Raw genomic sequence first — 15,032 nt, 5'->3', positions numbered from 1 at the left:
AGCACAAGCTATTTAATCGCAAATATATATTTTCATTTAACAGTTCCAAGATGGAATTGATTTTATATTGCCAACAAGTGTGCAACTTTAGTATGTATATACTTCTTCATAATGTCATTAAAATGGATGTCTGTTTGTAGTAAATTATTTCTAGACACCTTTATAGTACCAAGCATATGATATGATTGTAATAAACCCAAATGAAAAATGTCTATGTTTATTTAGAAATAGAATTTTTAATGGTACTTGGAAATTATGTAGTTCTTTCATGTTATGTGGGATTGAAGTTTTGGTGTCGATTTTGGGTGGTGCTCTTCTAATTAGTTACTAGATTGTGTAGCAGTAGGGGTGGAGGAATGGTCATCTTCCAGAAAGGTTAGGCTGGGTTAACGGTTACCTTAATTTCTTCCTTCTTTTCTCTCTCCCTCTTTCCTTATTTCCACTATTCTTTTTTCCTTCCTTTCATCCTTTCTTTATCTTTTCTGTGTCTCTCTGTATATTTTGCTACCTCTCTTCCTCCTTCCTTTTTTCTTTCTTCCCTTGCTTTCATCTATGTCTCCTCTTTCTTTTTCTCTCTTATCTTTTCATCTGCTCTCTCTTTGAGTCCCATTTCCTATATTCTCTCTTATGTGTCCTGACTCCCTTTTAATAATCCATCTTGCTTGGTTTCTTTCTTCCTTTCATCTACCTTGCTTCTCTTCTATTCATTCACTCATATATTCACCCCATAGACTTTTCTCCTTTCTTCCTTCCTTCCTTCCTTCCTTCCTTCCTTCCTTCCTTCCTTCCTTCCTTCCTTCCTTCCTCCCTCCCTTCCTCCCTTCCTTACTGAGTTGGAGTCTCACTCTGTCGCCCAGGTTGGAGTGCAGTGGCATGCTCACCGCTACCTTGGCATGTACCTGCTGGGCTCTGGAGATCCTTCCTCCTCAACCATCCAAGTAGCCGAAACTACAGGTACGCGTTACCGCGCCCAGCTTTTTTTTTTTTTTTTTTTTTATTGTGGAGACCAGAGCTCGCCAAGTTGTCCAGGCATGTCTCGAACCCACGGGCTCAGACAATCCACGCACCCTGGCCTTCCAAAGTGCTGGGATTACTGACTGAGCCACAATGCCCAGCCCTTTCTTCTTTCTTATAACAGCACTTATTGGACACTCCTATGTGCCAGATGGCATGCCCAATATTAGGAATACTTAAGTAAATAACACATAGTCTCCGAGAAACTACATGTGTATCTAAAAGGAAGAAAGAGAAATCTAAAACTTGTCAGTAAAATCGTACAAAAAGACCATGGCAATGTAGGTATATGTTAGAATAATAAGGCTTTTGTACAATCTTTTTTTTTTTTTTTTTTTTTTTGAGTTGGAGTCTCACTCTGTCGCCCAGACTGGAGTGCAGTGGCCGCTCCCGGCCACCGCAGCCTCGACCTGCTGGACTCCGGCGATCCTTCTGCCTCAGCCTTCCCTGTAGCCGGAATTACAGGCATGCGCTACCACGCCTGGCTGATTTTTTGATTTATTGTAGAGATGAGGTCTGCTGCCCAGGCGGGTCTAGAACCCGCGGGCTCAGGCAGTCCACTCACCTCAGCCTCCCAAAGGCGCGGGATTACAGGCTGAGCCACCGAGCCCGGCTTGTACAATCTTTTATTTCTGTCCTGTGTCCTAACTTATAGAGATAACTTCAGTTATCAAGTGTAGCCAGTAACCTTCTTCTCTATTGTGATACACTGTGCTAGAAGTTATCAAGCCTACTAAAAATTTTTTTCTCTCTCTGAAGGTGTCTCTTTTTTATTTTCAAGACAAGTGCATCATAATGTCATAAGAAATTTATTCTGAAGAGACTTTGGATTAGCCAAGCATCAGAGATCACCTGCCTAGGTTTCTCAAACTCTGCATTATCCCCCAAAAGGCTTGTCTTTCAGAACTGGTCTTTGGCTTACCTCCCGGAAATTGACCTTTGAGTCCTTTGAACATTCTTCCTGAAAAGTGTGTTTTGCATACCTGAGACCATTGGTAATACTGTATCAGTTTGACATGGGATGGGCTGGGCTGGAATCTCAGTAACTGAAGTTTGTCACACAGGCACTGCAGACCTCTCTTACTGATCTCCAACTAAAACCTCAGGCACCAAGTCACTGGTAAGCTTCCCTGGCAGGCAACATTCACGTGTGTAATACCCATCATTTGTGGGAAAATTAATCCTGTCTCAATTTGGCTTCACTGGTAGATAACACCTGCAAGTTTGCACCTAGTTCTCCTGTCTTTTTGCTTTGCTTATTTTAATCTGCTTTAGTGCACTGTAATAAGTTACAGCAATGAGCATAGCAATGTGATGAGTTCTGTGAGTCCTTCTAGTGATCAGTAAACCTGAGGGTGGTCTTGGGGGCCTCCAACACACCAAGAGACAACCTCCCCCTTTTCCTGTACTTTCTACAAACCATACATTGTACTGTAGTTAGAATATAATATCACTGGGAGAAACTAGGTAAAGGTACATGACATCATTGTGCATTATTTCTTACAACTGTTTCTGAATGTATAAAATAAAACATTTTTAAGCATCTCTTTTAATTGTACCTTTCAAGTGGGTACATTTTATTTCATATTATTATACAATAATACCATTGATTTCTAAAAATTCTAAATTGACCCTAATTCAAGACCTTCATATAGTAGCCTGAAACACTTATGTATGCCTTAATGATACAATTTTTTATTACTAAACCAATTTTTTTATACTTTTTCACTTAGGATGAATATTTTCCCAAAAGGCTACTCAATCTCTCATGAATAGGCTTTTGTAGGGCAGCTCCCATTATTTTGTGAGAAGTACTTGAACATGCTCTCTAAAACCAAACTAGAATACCCTTTTAAAATAAAAGACAAATTTAATAGCATCTATGCAACCAACTCAAAAATATATTTAAGTGTTTATTTAATGCTAACATTGTGCCAGGAATTGAAAATATTAACAAATTATTCTAAAACAAGATCCATAGCTTTATGGATATTGTTATAGTTCTGCTACATGATGGCCATATGATCTTAGTTAAGTTCCTTAACCTTTTAAAACTTTTGTCTTCACATGTGTAAAAGAGAGATAATAAAATAACCTACCTCATAAGTTATAAGCATTAACTGAGTTTCAAAAATTTATAAAACTTTGTAAAGAAAATATACTTAATAGGTGGTAAAGAATAAATACACCTCAGGGTTTATGAAAGGAGAAAAAACATGACTAAAATAGTCTAGGAATTGTGAAGATGGTAGGATTTGAGTTACACATGGATAGATGAGATGGAGGTACAGAAAATATAAAACACTAATTACAAGAGAGGATGTTTGTCACTGAGCTATAAATGGTGGTAAATTTGTAGGGTTAGGGTTGAAGATGAGGATGGATAGAGGAAAGATGAATTGTAGAGACTTTGAATAATAATTAGAACTTAGAGTTTTATTTAATAATTAATATAAATGATAAAAATTTCCTAATATAGGTACAATTAAAATTTGATGTTTAAAAATATGAATATAATATTAATTAGTAGGATGGTTTAGAGAGATAATATTCTGAAAACAGGGAAGAAATTACAAGACTACTTTGATGATCCAAAAATAAGGTGACAGAAGTCTGAGATCTTAAAATTTGAACCCAAGAAGTAAAGTGAAGGAAGATAAACTAAATATATTATTTAGTGTAATAATTTGACCTAATATGTTATTTAATAGCAGCAATATGAGCTGGTGCTTCTGTTTTTTAATGAAGAGAATATATGTTGATTTAATGGTTAATTAATATATATTATTTCCCCTCAACTTTAATTTAGTGTTTTCTTTCTAGGAGGTGAATGAATAACATTATTAGTGACAATAGATCAAATATACACTGTAATTTTTTTTTTTACTAAATTTTTTGCACAATTATCTTTAAACTACTTACAATTCATTCAACGAAACATGGGTTTATGTGTTACATACTGTTAGGTTTAGTAAGCACATAAACTTTTATTTACAAAATGATATGAGTTGTAAAGCTTCAATATATTTACTATTTTCAGTTTCATTTCTACAACTGCCTAAATATAACACCTCAATTTTAACAAAAACACTTCCATCATCCCCCAAAATTCCCACTGTCTTCTGTGTTTAATTCACTTCATCTAGCTGTTGACAATCACTAATCTACTTTCTGTTACTATACTTTTGCCTTTGAAAAATAAATCTTATTTAAATGGAATCAAAGTTTGTACTCTTTTGTGATTAACTTACTTCTTTTAGCATGTGCTTTAGCAATTCATACATATTGTCAAATGTATCATTAAAGTTTGTTCCACTTAATTCCTGAGTTGTATTTAATTATATGAATAAACCACAATTCTGTTATCCATTCACTAACTATTGGACATTTGGGTAATTTCCAATTTGGGGCTATTATGAATAAAATTTCTATAAAGATTAACATACAAGTCTTGTGTAGAAATATGCTGGGTCATACGACAAAATATATGTTTAGCTTTATAAGTCTATAAGAAACTTTATAAATTTTATTTATTTTTATTTTTTTTGTGTTGGAGTCTCACTGTGTCACCCAGACTGAAGCCTTGACCTGCTGGGCTCCGGCGATCCTTCCGCCTCAGCCTTCTAAGTAGCTGGAACTACAGGCATGTGCTACAATGCCCAGCTAATTTTTTGGTTTATTGTAGAGACGAGGGCTTGCCAAGTTGCCCAGGTGGGTCTCGAACCCGCGGGCTCAGGCAATCCACTCACTTCAGCCTCCCAAAGCGCGGGATTATAGGCTGAGCCACTGAGCCTGGCTACCTTTATCATTTTTAGAGCAGAGTAATATTCCCCATTGTGTGTTGTATTATAGTTTATCCCTGGTTGAAGGCTATTTTCAGCTATGAGTGATTACGAATAAAATCCAAGTCATTTTCTGGAGGCTCGTAATCGATTTCTCTAACATAACTTGACTTTGGTTCAGTGGACTGAGATTTCCTAAATGACAGACTTAGATTATTGATTTGATACCTTTTAAAAAAATAAAATAAGGTTTTAATGCTATAAATGTGTGTGTTGGTATATGGAAAGAGAGAAGAAAGAAAGAAAGAAAGAAAGAGAAAGAAAGAAAAAGAAAGAAGGAAGGAAGGAAGGAAGGAAGGAAGGAAGGAAGGAAGGAAGGAAGGAAAGAAAGAAGGAAGGAAGGAAAGAAAGAAAGAGAAAGAAAAAGGAGGGAAGGAAAGAATAAAGGAAGGAAAGAAGGCAGGCAAGTGAAATGAGAGAGAGCGAAAGGAAGAAAGAAATACAAAAGATTTATATATACACATATAAAAATCTGTTGTAAGGAAAAGGAGTTGTTTGCATGATTGTAATGGCTGACTACAACTCCCTCATCAATAGAGCAGGCAGTCAAGAAGGACAGGCAAGTTGTACTCTACAAACTGGATTTCTGTTCTTTTTTTTTTCTTCTTGTTATAAAGAATGATCTTCCTTACTTAAGGTAAACTGACTATAGACTTTAATAACATCTAAAAAATACCTTTACAGCAACACCTCGATTAGTGTTTAATTGAATAACTTGGAAGTATAGGCCTTGTCAAGTTAATACATAAACTGACTGTCTTGGTTCATTTGTGCTGCTATACCAAAATACCACAGAATGAGCACTTTATAAACAGTATAAATGTATTGTTCACAGTTATTAGGCTGGGAAGTCCAAGGTTAAAGTGCTGGTAGGTTCGATTCTGGCAAGGCCTGATCTCTGTTTCCAAGATGGCACCTTGAATGCTGTACTTTCATATGGTATAATGGTTGGAAGCTCAAAAGGGTCTTGCTAATTTCTTTCAGTCCCTTTATAAGATTCTAGTCAAATCTATAAAGATAGAGCTCTCATGACTTAACCACCACCTACATGCCCCAACTAACATTGAGAATTAAACTTCAACATGAATTTTGGATGGAAAACAAATATTCAAACCATTGTGCTGACCATTACTTGGACTCAGTGGTTTAACAGAAGTATACTTTCAAATTTTTCCATAGTTGAAGATTTATATATATATTTTTTTCCTTTTTACTTTCTATTTTAGTTTCATTTACTCAGTTTGTACAATTTAGTCACTTTGTACAATTTAAATATTTTTTACATTTATAAGGCTTAACTTATTGTTTGTTTATCTTGGTAATTGTTCCATAAGCACTTAGATGTGATTTCTGTTATTCTTTGGTGTTTTTTTAAAATGTCAATTAGCTTTGATATTGTTCAAATTTTTATATCCTTATTTAAGTGTGGTTTGTTCTATTTGTCATTGATAGAGAAATGTTAAAATTTCTAATTATAATAATAGTCTATTTCTCCTTTTCTTTCAACCAATTTTTTGAAATTATGAACTTTGCAGCAACTTGGATGGACTTAGAGTCTATAATATTGAGTGACCTATCACAGAAACAAAGAAGCGAGTATCACATGTTCTCACTCACAAGCAGACCTTGAACAACTAGCATGACACCATAAGAAAGGGATTGGCAGTAGTTGGAAACTGCCAGGGGAGGGCAGGGATGGGATTGGCAGTAGTGGGAAACTGCCAGGGGTGAGGGGTTCATACCTCATCAACAAGGGTACCTGCATAGTGAACATTTGTATACCTAACCCTGGATTACTCACATCTTCAAAATAAAAAATTTAAAACTAAATTTTAAATGACATTTTTATTATTTATAATATAAATACCATAAAATTTATCTTTTTAAGTTGCACCATTTTATGGGTTTTATTAGTATATTTATGTATCACTTAACAATAGATATATTCTAGACAATGTGTTGTTAGGTGATTTTGTCTGTGCAGACATCCTAGTGTGTACTTATACAAACTTAGAGGTATAGCCTACTACACACATAGGCTATAGGATATATCATATTGTTCCTAAGCTACAAATCTATTACAGCATATAGTACTGTACCGAGTACTGTAGGCAATTGTAACAAAATGGTACTTGTGTGTATGTAAACATGGACTGTCATATATGCAATCTGTCATTGACCAAAATGTAGTTATGTGCCTCATGACTGTATATTCATAGATTTGAGCAACTATCACCACAATCTAATTTTAGAACATTTCCATCATTCCAAAAATAAACTTCATATTCATTAGTGGTTACTCACCATTCCTCCCTCCACTAGCTCCGGGCAACCACTAATCTACTTTATGTCTCTAGAGATTTGCCTATTCTGGACATGTCACTTAAGTGGAATCATACAATACTTGGCTTTATGTGTCTAGTTTCTTGCACATAATGATTTTAATGTTCATTAATATTGTAGTATGTATCAGTACTTCATTATTTTATGGCATAATAATAATATACATTGTATGACTACATAATTTCTATTAGTTATTGATTTATGTGTTAAAGCTTCATTATAAGTGAATACACATTTATAATTAGTATATCCTTCTGATAGATTAATAACTGTGTCATTATTAAATGCCCCATATCCTCCCAGGTAATTGTTTTTGTTGTGAAATAATACACTTTGTTTAATATTAATACAGTAACTCCAGTTTTTTTTAAATAGTTTGCTTGCTGTACTTATTGCATCATTTGACTTTAATCTCATTTGCATCTTTTTATTTAAAATGGATTTGCTGTAGGCAACAAATAGTAAGTCTAGATTTTAGGCTGACAAACTCTGCCTTTAAAATGGAACATATAATAGTTATATTTAATATAATTATTCTCTTTCAACATAGTTACAATTGAGTTAAATCTATTGCATGACTTTTATTTGGTCTCATCTGTTTTTGCTTTCTTTTCTTCCTTTGCATTTGTTTAGAGTTTTTATGGTTCTATTTATCTCCACTATTGGCTCATTAACAATATATCTTGATTGATTTTTATAGTGGTTTACCTAGGCTTAAAAAATACATCTTTAGTTTATTACATTCTAAGTTCAAACAATATACTTTTTTACATGTATTATAAGAAAATTTCAAGAGTATACTTTAATTTCCTCCGCTATATTGTTATAAATGTCACAACTCATTATTATTGGTTTTTATCTTAACCATTCACAGATCTGTTTAAACTTTTTTTAATATTTTGGAGAAATTCTTTTATTTTGCTCATAGATTTACTACCTTTTGTGGTCTTCATTATTTTGTGCCAATCCAATTTTTCTTTTGATATGATTTCATTTCTTCTAGAAGATACTATTTTAACAGTAATTTGCCTGTATAATATCTTTGCCTGTTTGTCTGAAAAAGTTCTTATTTCATCTAAACATATGAAAGATAAGTTTTACTACGTAGTGAATTCTTGATTGACAGCTATTTGTTTTGCTTTGTTACTAAATATTTAATAAGTTTTGCTGGATTATAATGTTACTAGCATAAATTCAGATGAAAATTCTCCATTTTAAGATTTTTTTTAATGCCTATCATAAATTAACATTAATTTAATTATAATATGTCTTGGTGTGCTTTTTCTTTTTCTTTTTTTCTGTTTAGTCTTTGTTAAAATTTGTGGCTAACTATGATTAATATATTTATCATAGTTAGAAAAATACTTTTGAAAGTTTTCTTGTCTTTACTCCATTATTTTTCCCTCAGGATGCCAATTATATGTTTGTTAAACAACTTGCTATTGTTCCACATGTCACGAATGCTGTTTGTTTTTTATAAGTCATTTTCTCTTTGTGTTTTGTGTTGAAGAGTTTCTATTGCTATGTCTTCAATTTCACTGATTTTTTGGTGTTATCTAATTATTCAATCTCATTCAACACATTTTTTGATATCATATTTATCATATCTACATGTTTGATTTGGATTTTTTATATCTTCCATTTTTTCCTCATCACATTGCTTCTTTCTACTTTTTTTGTACGTATATAGTATATTTATAGTCACTCTGTAATGTCCTTGTGTACTAGTTCAAACCATTTATGTCCTTTCTGTTCTCTTTCTACTGATTGATTTTTCTTCTAGATATGAATTATGCTTTTGACTTTTTTGCATGCCTGATAATGTTTGAGTGGATGCTGGACATTCTTAATTTTATGCCATGTGGTACTTGATTTTGTTGTATTTATCGAAATATTGTTGGTCTTTTTTCTGGGACTAAATTAGCACATCAGTTTAATCCTTTTGAGACTTCATTCTGAACTTGGTATAGCAGCCTCTACATAAGGTATAATTTTACTTTTCAATGCAATTTATTTCTGAAAACTCTAACCAGTGTCCTATATACTGGTAAGTTTGTTTCTTTATGTAGTGGAAATAGCAACTATTTCCAGTTTTGTGTGAGCCTTGTTAATTTTTCTGACAAATCTTTTTCTTAATTTCTTAGGTAGATTCCTCATACACTTGTTCAAATCAGTAGACAGAGAGACTTGAACTGTCTCCTTTGTAGATATGGGCACCTCTCTTTCCATGCAACTTCTTCCTCTCCAGTACTTTGTCTTTTCAAATCAGTCCATTGAGCTCTGCTTGGTTTCTCACTTCCTGTACTGTGGTGTGGAAGTTCTTTTGGCCAATAATCTGGGCAATCATAGAACATATCATGCTTTTACTCTTCTTTCAGGAACTATTCTCCCAAACTTCTTATTAATAAATGTCTGAGAGTCACTGTTTTCCATATTTTGTCCAATTATATAGTTTTTAAAAGTGAGATATTGAATTCTGACCTCATTGTTTTATTATAAACAGATGTGGAAACCCAAACTATGGCTTTCAAATGATTTAAGTTTGGAAAAAAGCCTGTTTCCTGTTTCTTGTGTATATATTTGCTTAAATACTAAATATAGATTTTTCCATAGTAGAATTAAATATGTCCATAGATAGAGGCAATTTTTTTTTAGTCAGAGTCTCACTGTTGCCCAGACTAGAGTGCAATGGCACGCTTACAGTCACCACAGTCTTGATCTGCTGGGTTTAGGCGATCCATCCACCTCAATCTTCCAAGTAGCTGCAACTACAGGTACATGCCACCATGCCTGGTTAATTTTTTGATTGATTGTAGAGAAACTCTCGCCAAGTTTCCCAGGCTGGTCTCGAAACCCTGGACTCACACAATCCTCTCACTTACTCCTCCCAAAGTGCTAGGATTACAGGCATTAGCCACCATGCCCAACTGATAGAGGAAATTTTATAATTTTTTTTTAAATCAAGTGCATTTTGTCCAGAAAAGAAACCTTTTCTTCACAGTGTAAAGAGCAAACAAATTAGAATTAATGAATGTAAAAAATAATTAATTTGTATAATTAAAATAATGAATTTGCCAACTAACACAATTTTAAGATCTACTGATATAAAAGAAGCTTCATACACTTTTAGCCCTCAATAAAGCTATATGTAACAACGTGCTCATTTTTTATTCATGTGATAAATTACTTATTAAATTTAATAAATAAATCATCTTGTAAAACAATCCTACCAATGCATTCTACCAAATATTCACCTAGAATATGTATATGATTTTTTATTTCAACAAAGTTATAGATGTATTTTTTAAATAAATGCTGATAATTTAGTTAAGTTACTAGCTAGTTCATATGTAAATTATTGATGATGTATTCAGGATACACATTTGGACAGATCATTTTCTACAGAAATAGATATATTTTAGGGAAGGGACTGTCAACACCTCATTCCTCGCAGAAAAGACTTTATTCCTATAGCAAGACTCACATATTATCTATAAGATGAAGCAAATATTAACCTTTGGCTAACAATTACCTTGTGGAATATGTTGTCATAAAAGTATCTGAGGTGATGTGAATAATAATTTGACTAAAATAAAACATAAAAAGTATTTTATCCTAAATTTTCTGAAAGGATATTCAATCTTCTACCTAGATATGTTTACACTAATATATTAGGATCAGTCACTGGCATTAGTCTAAATCACTCAGAAGAGGATGATTCACCTACTCCATTCTATACCTTACTTTTCATCACATACACACACACACACACAACACTAGCACAACCTTAGGCTTCATTAGTTAAATTTTAGATCTTAATGTTGATATATTAATTTACTTATTTTTAAAACTTATAGTATTTATATATTAGGGCAGTTGTTATTTAAATATATATTATATACTAGATTTTATGCTAACTACTGTATGTTCATTTATCTTCTTATTCACATAAAACTGAAAGTTGGGAACTATTATATTGATTTTAGAAATAAAACTATGAACAAAATAGCTTAGCTTTACTTATTTTCATTATTTTCTCCTATAAACGGCAATTTCATGTTAGAACCTAATTTCTTTCTTGCACTTTCCACTATTCTATGCTGCACAGAAACTTCGCTGTTTTCATAGATGACCTCAAAATTTCTGCCTCTTATGTGATTCTAAAACTACATATGATAATATAAACCAAAATCTGCCTAACTTGTAACTGTGAAGTTAGATATTTCTTCTGTTAAATGTGATCAAAGTAATAGGATAATACCCAAAATTCCATAGAAAACTACATTAAAATAGCCATTGAAATGCTGCATGGTCATCATCAGATCGTTAGCTAGTTTTGTTAACTGAGAAAAATTGCATTAATTTCATTGATCTATATTCTACAGAATTTTAAAAATGTGAAAGAAAACACATTGTGTATATGATCTTTAAAAGTTTTCATTCTCTGACAAAATAAGAAAGTGACTTAAATATCCCATAATGATGGTTGCCACTGTTTCCTTAAAGATTCGAGAAATAACCTATGATTCTTGAATAATTTCTAATGTAGGATTCTTAAGCAGGTTTTATTAATTCTGTGAGCTTGTATGCAGAATTTTATGTGTGTAAAATTGAGTATCATTATGTGATAAGCACTTAAATTTAATTACTTTTGTAAATACTAAATGCTTAATTTTAAAGTAATGTAGATAATGAGGTAATTTTAAGAACATAGCAATCTATTAAGTATCATTGCCTATAAGTAGATTATATTGAGGGTTAAGCTGTACACACAAGATTGTAACAGTTGAACTTATGTGCTTTCTTCAATATTTGGACTTTCAAAAAAGGTGCAAAAGTACTAAAAACTTATCAAACCTGGTCTCAGTGGAAAATATCAATTTAGTTTTTGTAGAGGGTGGGTCTGAAGGGAAGGATAATTTTCTATCCAGCAAGCATCCATGATTACCATCTTATGGTTGGATTCTATTATTGGCTGAATATAGATTAATGTACTTGTCTCCACTGTTCCAATGTATAATGCATGAACACGATTACTGGGGTAATTTAGAAGCAGGATGCCTTTAATCGTCTGCTCATATCAATCAATTACAATACATAGGTTATAAAATGTGCTGTGATCTTACACTGAATCCTTAATAGAACTAATCTTAGAGCTAAATGAGGCTGGAAAAAAATGTAAATCCCACAGAGCTTACTCATATGTAACACAGACAGTGTAACTTTAACCCTCATATGTTTAATTAACCAACCCAAACAAAGACCACTCTAAAAGTTGTAGAGAAAGAGACTACAGTAGGGAGCAGAAAACTACTTTTTCTTCTTGAAGGAAAGTGGAATTCAAGAATTTACAAACTCAGTAGCCTGTGAAAGTTAGCTTTCAACTCATAAATTGAGACATTATGTGCAGTTACCATCTGCATGTCAATACATCTTATCATATGACATACTAACTTTGTGCTTCAAACTGTATTTAGAAATGGCTGTTACCTTAAAGCAGTATTCATTCACTGAATATATGCGCATTTTTAATATATTAGCCAGATGACCTTGCCATAATTTTCTGTTGTATTAGTATGCCATGAAAATGTAATTACAGTGCAACTTTATATATGAAACTTTATTTGCAATCCACACAATATATACGTTGTTCAGTTTTCTCCGGAGTCCTTAATGCATTTTGGGGAGGAAGATGAACTTGGGTTTTAGTTAAGAAGTAGAAAAGAACAGTCATTTTTAAATGGGAGCAGATAGCGCTAGCGCTTTGTGTTTCTGTGGATAGCTGATAAAGTAGAGTGTTGTATATGGACACATCAAGACCACTTGCTTGAGTTTGCAGTTCTGTTGTCTATGGTTATAGTCAGAGAACAAGTACAGCAGAGTCAGCACCATGGATAGCTCCAAGCATTCAGCACCTGGGAGAGAAACTCAGTCTTCTTGAAGCCCAGCTACAGCAAGCGAACAGAATGATCTACTTATTATTTTTAAAAAGGGAATGGGGGGATAAAGCTGTACGTTGGAAAAATGTACCTTTCTTATATTTCGACAGAGACAATTTTATAGCTTCAGGAAAGTTTAAGCTACTCTAAGAACTTAGAGACTTCCATAGGTTGCTTCTTTTTAAAGTAAAGAGAATTGACTGTAAAATTAGACATTCTTGGGCAACGTCTTCTGTTTGATTCATTTACATTACCCTGCTTATTGCACAGTTTATTACTTTTGTTTGGATTGGGGGTTGTGGCTTTTGGAACAGAAAATAAACGTTACTATGTTGATTTCCTTATTATGTATTGCTACCCACATGATTCACCTTCTTAAAACCCTGCTTTTCTGCCCTTCTCAGTTCCAGTCTCCTTATTTCACATCAGATTTTAGACTGTAACTGAGAAAACATAATTATACCCAGTTTACTCAAGGGATAAGCAAAACAAATTAATGGGCTGCAAGAACCCCTAAAACTCTATCATGGAACTACATATCTTGAAAGGGATCTCTGGACCCTTATTGCCAGCTGGAAAGTGCTCTACTCTATAGACTGAAGCGGTGGCAAATTCCACTTAGAAAAAGGGGCACGCAGAGGGGTTAAAGGGGGAAGACAATATAAATAAAGAGAAAAGAAGCAAGAAAAACTAGAAAAGCAACTTTGAAAACACGCTTTGCTCACATGGCTTGTCACATTTGTTTTCCAAAGCCTCCGGGAGGACTGTTTGAACAGAAGTGTATGCATACCTTGAGATTCCCACTTTGTCAGCCTAGAAAAGAGAGAATGAAGAGAACTCGATTCTGCCCCCCTTGAATCCTTTCCTATCCTAAACGAAAGTATCCCTCAGAAAGGACAGATGAGAGCAGAATGATGTGGCGAGTGTGTTCAGGACATGAGTGGCATCGGAGGTCACACCAAGGCTGGTAATTCTTAGCCCCACCCACCTTTTGTTCCTTCCCTCTGGCGCCCAGCCTCGTCCATTTCAAACTCTTTTCTTGTTTTTCTACCAGTCGCTGGCACAGTTTTTGGCCTTCTCATCTTTGACCATCTCATCTTTTTCGCAGCCTACGAATCACCCCCCAACCTTGCAACGCCCCAGGAGCTCAAGCAGTGAAACTGGGCATGCTCCGCGGCGCGGGCGGCTTTCCTTCTTTCCCAGGCTCGGCTCGGCGATGAGCAGAGATCCGTGTGCCAATTCCGTTCGGGCTTTAGCGCCCACCTCCACTGAGCCCGGGAATCCGAGCTGCACCCTGAGGCTAAACTTGCATCCTTAAGTCGTTCATTCTCGATCTTCAACCTCCTGAGTGCCAGCGCCAACAGAGCTTACACATATTCCTCATCGAAGAACTGTTTTCCCACCTGTCTTTTCTTTGCAGTTAAGGGCGCTTTGGCTACTGCGGCGTGAGGAGCTCAGGGATAGAGCCCTGTGGCTGGTGGCCGTGGAGATCACCTTCCCAGAGTAGCTGTTTGTCACTGAGTTTTGGAGATTTCTTGGTTGGCTTCCGCTAAAGCACGCTTGAGTAATCCGAGCTGTGGCGGCGCCCAAGCTCTTGGGATAAAGGGAGCCCTGTGTGTGTGTATGTGTGTGTGTGTGTGTGTGTGTGTGTGTGTGTGTGTGTGTGTGTGTGTAGGGGAGAGGGCGGGGATAGAAACGTCAACCCCCACCCCCACCGCCCCAGCCTCCTATTCTCTCTCCCCTTCCTGCAAAAGCGGCACAAGTCTTCCATCCCCCCCAGCCATTCTCACTGCTCTGGGCAACCGCCAGGTTAAGCCCATTTGCACTGGGAAATTGGCGCTGTTTGGGAGAAGAGAAACAGATCGATTGCCCTTGTGACTCTCCGCCCCCCTCC

The sequence above is a fragment of the Carlito syrichta genome, unplaced genomic scaffold, assembly GCF_000164805.1.
Source record: "Carlito syrichta isolate Samal-C Ts95f unplaced genomic scaffold, Tarsius_syrichta-2.0.1 Scaffold314227, whole genome shotgun sequence".
NCBI lineage: Eukaryota > Metazoa > Chordata > Mammalia > Primates > Tarsiidae > Carlito > Carlito syrichta.
Note: the sequence above shows the minus strand (reverse complement) of the source record.